Source organism: Carassius gibelio, chromosome B25 (assembly GCF_023724105.1).
Source record: "Carassius gibelio isolate Cgi1373 ecotype wild population from Czech Republic chromosome B25, carGib1.2-hapl.c, whole genome shotgun sequence".
Taxonomy (NCBI): domain Eukaryota; kingdom Metazoa; phylum Chordata; class Actinopteri; order Cypriniformes; family Cyprinidae; genus Carassius; species Carassius gibelio.
The window spans coordinates 26,764,184-26,769,984 of NC_068420.1; the positions used below are offsets into that span (position 1 = coordinate 26,764,184).

Below are 5,801 nucleotides of genomic sequence, written 5' to 3' on the forward strand. Positions count from 1 at the left end.
TCAATGTTTGCACATGATAACCACTCTCCTACATGGTTTCTTTATAAGTTTTTAACAGCAGAATTAATATCTATCCATTTATGGATAAATATTAATATAAACCACTGTGCTGTGCTGCTCGTAATAATCACAAAAAAAAAGCCCCTGTGGATGAGTATCTGAAACAGGGTTCTCCTGCTCCACTTCACAGTTATTGAGTGAGAGTTTTAAAATGACAGGACACGTTTATACATCACTTTAAATATAAAAGGAAGAGCCACTCGTTCCGTGCATCATCAGTATAACATTACTTCTGCGTCATTACAGTCCTTTCAGTTTCTGGGTTCTATCCGATCGGGTGTTTATATGCACTCTCATTCGTATTAGAAGAGGAATAAACCACCCGCTTCAATCCGATTGAGCTCAGTTATAACAAGTGCGATTAAGCGATTTAAGGTGTTTAAATGAAGTGTTTAAATGAAGGCTTTTCAGTCCGAATGAGCAGTCAGTCAGATTACAAACGGACTATTTGGTTGCATGTAAACATAGCCATTGTGTCTGTCATTATGTTTTTGCATATCCATCTTTACCTTTTATTGTATTAGTCTGAAGATTTGGGATTAAATTTTCCTAAACTAATGCAACACAACAGAACATTTTGTCACTTAAACATACTGTGTAAAAATAAGTTGGTAATTCTGACAAAACCTGCAAAAATTTTGTACAGTAGCAATGACACTCGAAAAAAATCTATAATAATAAAATGCATGGAGTGTAAATTACAACCATTATGATTATTTACCTTTATGACGATTGCGGGTTTTTTGAAAATTTTCTCAGAATGATGGCTTTATCAGTTTAATTACAATTGATGTTCTGTAAAAATATTGACCAGAGAGGATGCTGGCTGAAATATTTTCAGAGTTAAGATGAGTTTAACTGTCTTTTTAAACCAGGGATAAAATAAAGCATAGACCATAGGATTCAGACCTGAGTTAGTATACATGACCCATGTCAAAACATTTATGATTGTTGAAGGAACTGCTGATATTGTCACGCTATCAGTCTCTGTTTCCTGGGTGTCCTCTAGTGAGCGCACTTCTCCTTAGGCACTTCACCATAGGCACTTTAATTCCGCTTGTCTGGTCATGTCGTCACAGTAATTGCACTCCAATTAAATCGCACAGGTGTTGACTATCCTTAGTCATTAGTCTCCCTATATAGAGCTGTCTTTCTCTGTCGTCTTTATGGAGTCCTTACCCTATGTGTCTCATGCTCTCGTTTCCCCAGACTTCCTCTACCTTCTCGTTCTTCCGAGTTCCCCGTTTCATCCGGTTCCCTTTTTGTTTGGTTTGTCTCTCAAGACAGTTTTATTTTGTATTTAACCTGTTTGTGCAATAAACCTTACCTGCTATTGGATCTTACCCTTTCCTTGTGTTTTTCCCTTAACCCAACCGTGACAGAAGGACTCCATCATGCCTAGATCCAGCGGTGTGAGATTTCAAATCTGTTCCCCAGCCACCATGGAGGAACGGAGGAGGAGATTCCGGAACTTAACCACCCTTCATCAAAAGGGAAGCGAGGTGGGTGGCCTGGCGCAATTGTTTTGGACTTTGGCAGTCGGGTTAGGTTACAATGATGCAGCACTTAAAGATTTGTTTAATAATTGCCTGGATGATCCTTTACCTCAATGGGAGATGAAGGGGTTAGAGATCCTGGACTTTTGGGGGTTTACCAAATACCTGCACCATCGTGCTCAGTGGGATGCAACAACCACACCAGAAGTTCCAGACAAGACTGCCACCTGCCCAGCGCCACCGCACAAGATGGCCGCCAGCCCAGCGCCACAGTACAAGATGGCCGCCAGCCCAGCGCCACAGCACAAGATGGCCGCCAGCCCAGCGCCACAGCACAAGATGGCCGCCAGCCTAGCACCACAGCACAGGATTGTCGCCAGCTCAGAGCCACAGCTTAAGATGGACGACTCAACGCCTGAGTCTCCAGACAAGGTGCCGCCGACTCGCCATCGTGGAGGACGGAGGAGGAGGAGACAGGCGTCGACCGTCCCTCAAGGCCTGGAGAAAGTCCCAGAGGCCGAGGCTGTTCCCGAGGCGGAGCCCGATGCAGTTCCCGAGGCGGAGCCCGATGCAGTTCCCGAGGCGGAGCCCGATGCAGTTCCCGAGGCGGAGCCCGATGCAGTTCCCGAGGCGGAGCCCGATGCAGTTCCCGAGGCGGAGCCCGAGGCGGTGCCCAATGCCGAGGTGGTGCCCAATGCCGAGGCGGTGCCCGATGCTGTTCCAGAGGCCGATACCGATGCTGTTCCCGAGGCGGTGCCCGAGGTGGTGCCCAATGCCGAGGCGGTGCCCGATGCAGTTCCCGAGGAGGTGCCCGATGCCGAGGCGGTGCCCGATGCTGTTCCAGAGGCCGATGCGGTGCCCGATGCCGAGGCGGAGCCCGATGCTGTTCCCGAGGCCGATGCTGTGCCCGAGGCTGTTGCCGATGCAGTTCCCGAGGCGGTGCCCGATGCCGAGGCGGTGCCCGATGCCGAGGCGGTGCCCGATGCCGAGGCGGAGCCCGATGCTGTTCCCGATGCCGATGCAGTTCCCGAGGCGGTGCCCGATGCCGAGGCGGTGCCCGATGCCGATGCGGTGCCCGATGCCGAGGCGGAGCCCGATGCTGTTCCCGAGGCCGATGCTGTTCCTGATGCAGTTCCCGAGGCGGAGCCCGAGGCTGTTCCCGATGCCGAGGCGGTTCCCGATGCCGAGGCGGTGCCCGATGCCGAGGCGGTGCCCGATGCCGAGGCGGTGCCCGATGCCGAGGCGGTGCCCGATGCTGTTCCAGAGGCCGACGCGGTGCCCGATGCTGTTCCAGAGGCCGATGCGGTGCCCGATGCCGAGGCGGAGCCCGATGCTGTTCCCGAGGCCGATGCTGTTGCCGAGGCGGTGCCCGATGCTGATGCGGTGCCCGATGCCGAGGCGGAGCCCGATGCTGTTCCAGAGGCCGATGCCGATACTGTTCCCGATGCAGTTCCCGAGGCGGTGCCCGAGGCTGATGCCGATGCAGTTCCCGAGGCGGTGCCCGATGCCGAGGCGGTGCCCGATGCTGTTCCAGAGGCCGATGCGGTGCCCGATGCCGAGGCGGTGCCCGATGCTGTTCCAGAGGCCGATGCGGTGCCCGATGCCGAGGCGGTGCCCGATGCTGTTCCAGAGGCCGATGCGGTGCCCGATGCCGAGGCGGAGCCCGATGCTGTTCCAGAGGCCGATGCTGTTTCCGAGGCGGTGCCCGAGGCTGTTCCAGAGGCCGATGCCGAGGCGGTGCCCGATGCCGAGGCGGTGCCCAATGCCGTTCCAGAGGCCGACGCGGTGCCCGATGCTGTTCCAGAGGCCGATGCGGTGCCCGATGCCGAGGCGGAGCCCGATGCTGTTCCCGAGGCCGATGCTGTTCCCGAGGCCGAGGCGGTGCCCGAGGCCGTTCCAGAGGCCGATGCCGAGGCGGTGCCCGAGGCGGTGCCCGATGCTGTTCCGGAGGCCGAGGCGGTGCCCAAGGCCGAGGCGGTGTCCGATGCTTTTCCGGAGGCCGAGGCGGGGCCCGAAGCCGAGGCGGTGTCCGTTGCGGTTCCGGAGACCGAGGCGGGGCCCGAAACCTTTCCCGATGCGGTGCCGGAGGCCGTTCCCGATGCAGTGCCCGAGACCACTTCGCCCTGGGGGACTCCGACGGTGACCATGAGGACGTGGTGGTCATCCGCTCCGTCCTGGGGGACTCCGGCGGTGACCAAGAGGACGTGGTGGTCATCCGCTCCGCCCTGGGGGACTTCGGCCGCGACCACGTGGAGGTGGTGGCCTTCCGCTCCGCCCTGGGGGGGCTTCTGCTTTGACCACATGGGTGTGATGGCCCTCTGTTCCGCCCGGGTGGGCATCACCTAATGTCCTCCATTTACCAATGTTTTTGTTTTCATTTGTTTTTTGTTTTTTCTATTTTCCTCCGTTGGACCTGGCCCTCCGTCCCTCCCCTCTTTCCTTCCGCCGGTCCACCACCCTCCTGGACTCCTTGTTTTGTGTTACACTTTCCTGTCTCTGCCTTTCCATCACGTCTGGTTGTTCCGTCTCTTTTCTTCCATTTTACCTGGTTGTCCTGTCTTTGTCTCTGTCTCTCCATTCCACCTGGTTGTTTGTCTCTGTTTTCTGACCCTCCGTCCCTCCCCCTAGTCCGCCTCCGCTTCACCTCCCTCCTACCTCTTTTTCTGTTGGGTTTTCCGGGGTTTCAGGTGGAGCATCTGGTAGCTGCTCCGTAGGGGAGGGGGTAATGTCACGCTATCAGTCTCTGTTTCCTGGGTGTCCTCTAGTGAGCGCACTTCTCCTTAGGCACTTCACCATAGGCACTTTAATTCCGCTTGTCTGGTCATGTCGTCACAGTAATTGCACTCCAATTAAATCGCACAGGTGTTGACTATCCTTAGTCATTAGTCTCCCTATATAGAGCTGTCTTTCTCTGTCGTCTTTATGGAGTCCTTACCCTATGTGTCTCATGCTCTCGTTTCCCCAGACTTCCTCTACCTTCTCGTTCTTCCGAGTTCCCCGTTTCATCCGGTTCCCTTTTTGTTTGGTTTGTCTCTCAAGACAGTTTTATTTTGTATTTAACCTGTTTGTGCAATAAACCTTACCTGCTATTGGATCTTACCCTTTCCTTGTGTTTTTCCCTTAACCCAACCGTGACAGATATAGTATGGAATCCAACAAAGCAGATAAACTGTGACAATGATTCCTAATGTCAGAGCAGCTTTGCTCTCTGATTTCCTTCTCACTGAACCTTCATTTACACATTTGCCACCCTTCATCAGGGCGTTTATAACTTTCACTTGCTGATGTACAACATAGAAAATCCTCAAATATAAAGATATGATCAGAATACAAGGAAAAATAAAACACAAGATCAGATCAGTGACTCTCCAAGCAAAACTAATCATAACAGAACACTCTCCATAACACATATTTGTTTTGCTTGAAATGTCAAAATAACCATTACCAATTGCAAAGGCAGTGCTAGAAGTTGAGGAAAAAACCCAACTCAAACAGATGCTTATTAATGTTTTAGTCGTGGTTATTTTCTGTGGGTACAGTAAAGGGTGACAAACAGCAACATAACGATCAACAGCAACTAAAACTAAATTACTTAGAGATACTGAAATAAGCAGCCATGTTATTGTCAAAAACAGTCCACAGAAAGTCTCCCCAAAGTACCAGCACATCTCAATCAGCCTCGAGGTCTCTATGGGCATCACAAGTCCAATAAACATGTCTGCCACAGCCAGAGAGAGAATGATCAGGTTGGTTGGAGTGTGAAGCTTCCTGAAGTGAGAGATTGAGATGATCACCAGCAGGTTCAGAAACACAGTCCACGCTGACACCAATGAAGAAAACATATACATGATATTGGATTCATGTCTGGAGCGTTTTCCCCTGATACACGATGAGTTGATAGCAGGAAAGCAGTATTGAGTCCCATGATCCTCTGTCTCATAGGCCATGTGTGAGCCTCCTCCTTTTAGGATTTTGTTCTACTTTCCTTACTGTCCTTTCATTTATAGTGTCTGGATCAGACTGACCCCAGCCCATCTACCGCCCACTCTGATGCAGCATAATGACATTTAATTAGTTATTGTTTGTATTCATTTATTCACACAGTAATCTGTTTAACAGCCCATACTAATGCATTTGGTAACACTTTAGAATTGGGAATAATTATTTAGCACTAACTATGACTTTCCCGTCAATAAAATCCTAATTTTATGGGGAGGGGTTGCACGTACTTTTTAATGTGTACTT

At 51.5% G+C, this 5,801-nt stretch overlaps 1 pseudogene; it reads right to left on the reverse strand.

Annotated features, from left to right (window-relative positions):
• Positions 1 to 841: 841 nt before the first annotated feature.
• Positions 842 to 5,557, reverse strand: LOC128013933 (trace amine-associated receptor 13c-like; annotated as a pseudogene).
• Between the last annotated feature and the right edge of the window lie 244 nt (positions 5,558 to 5,801).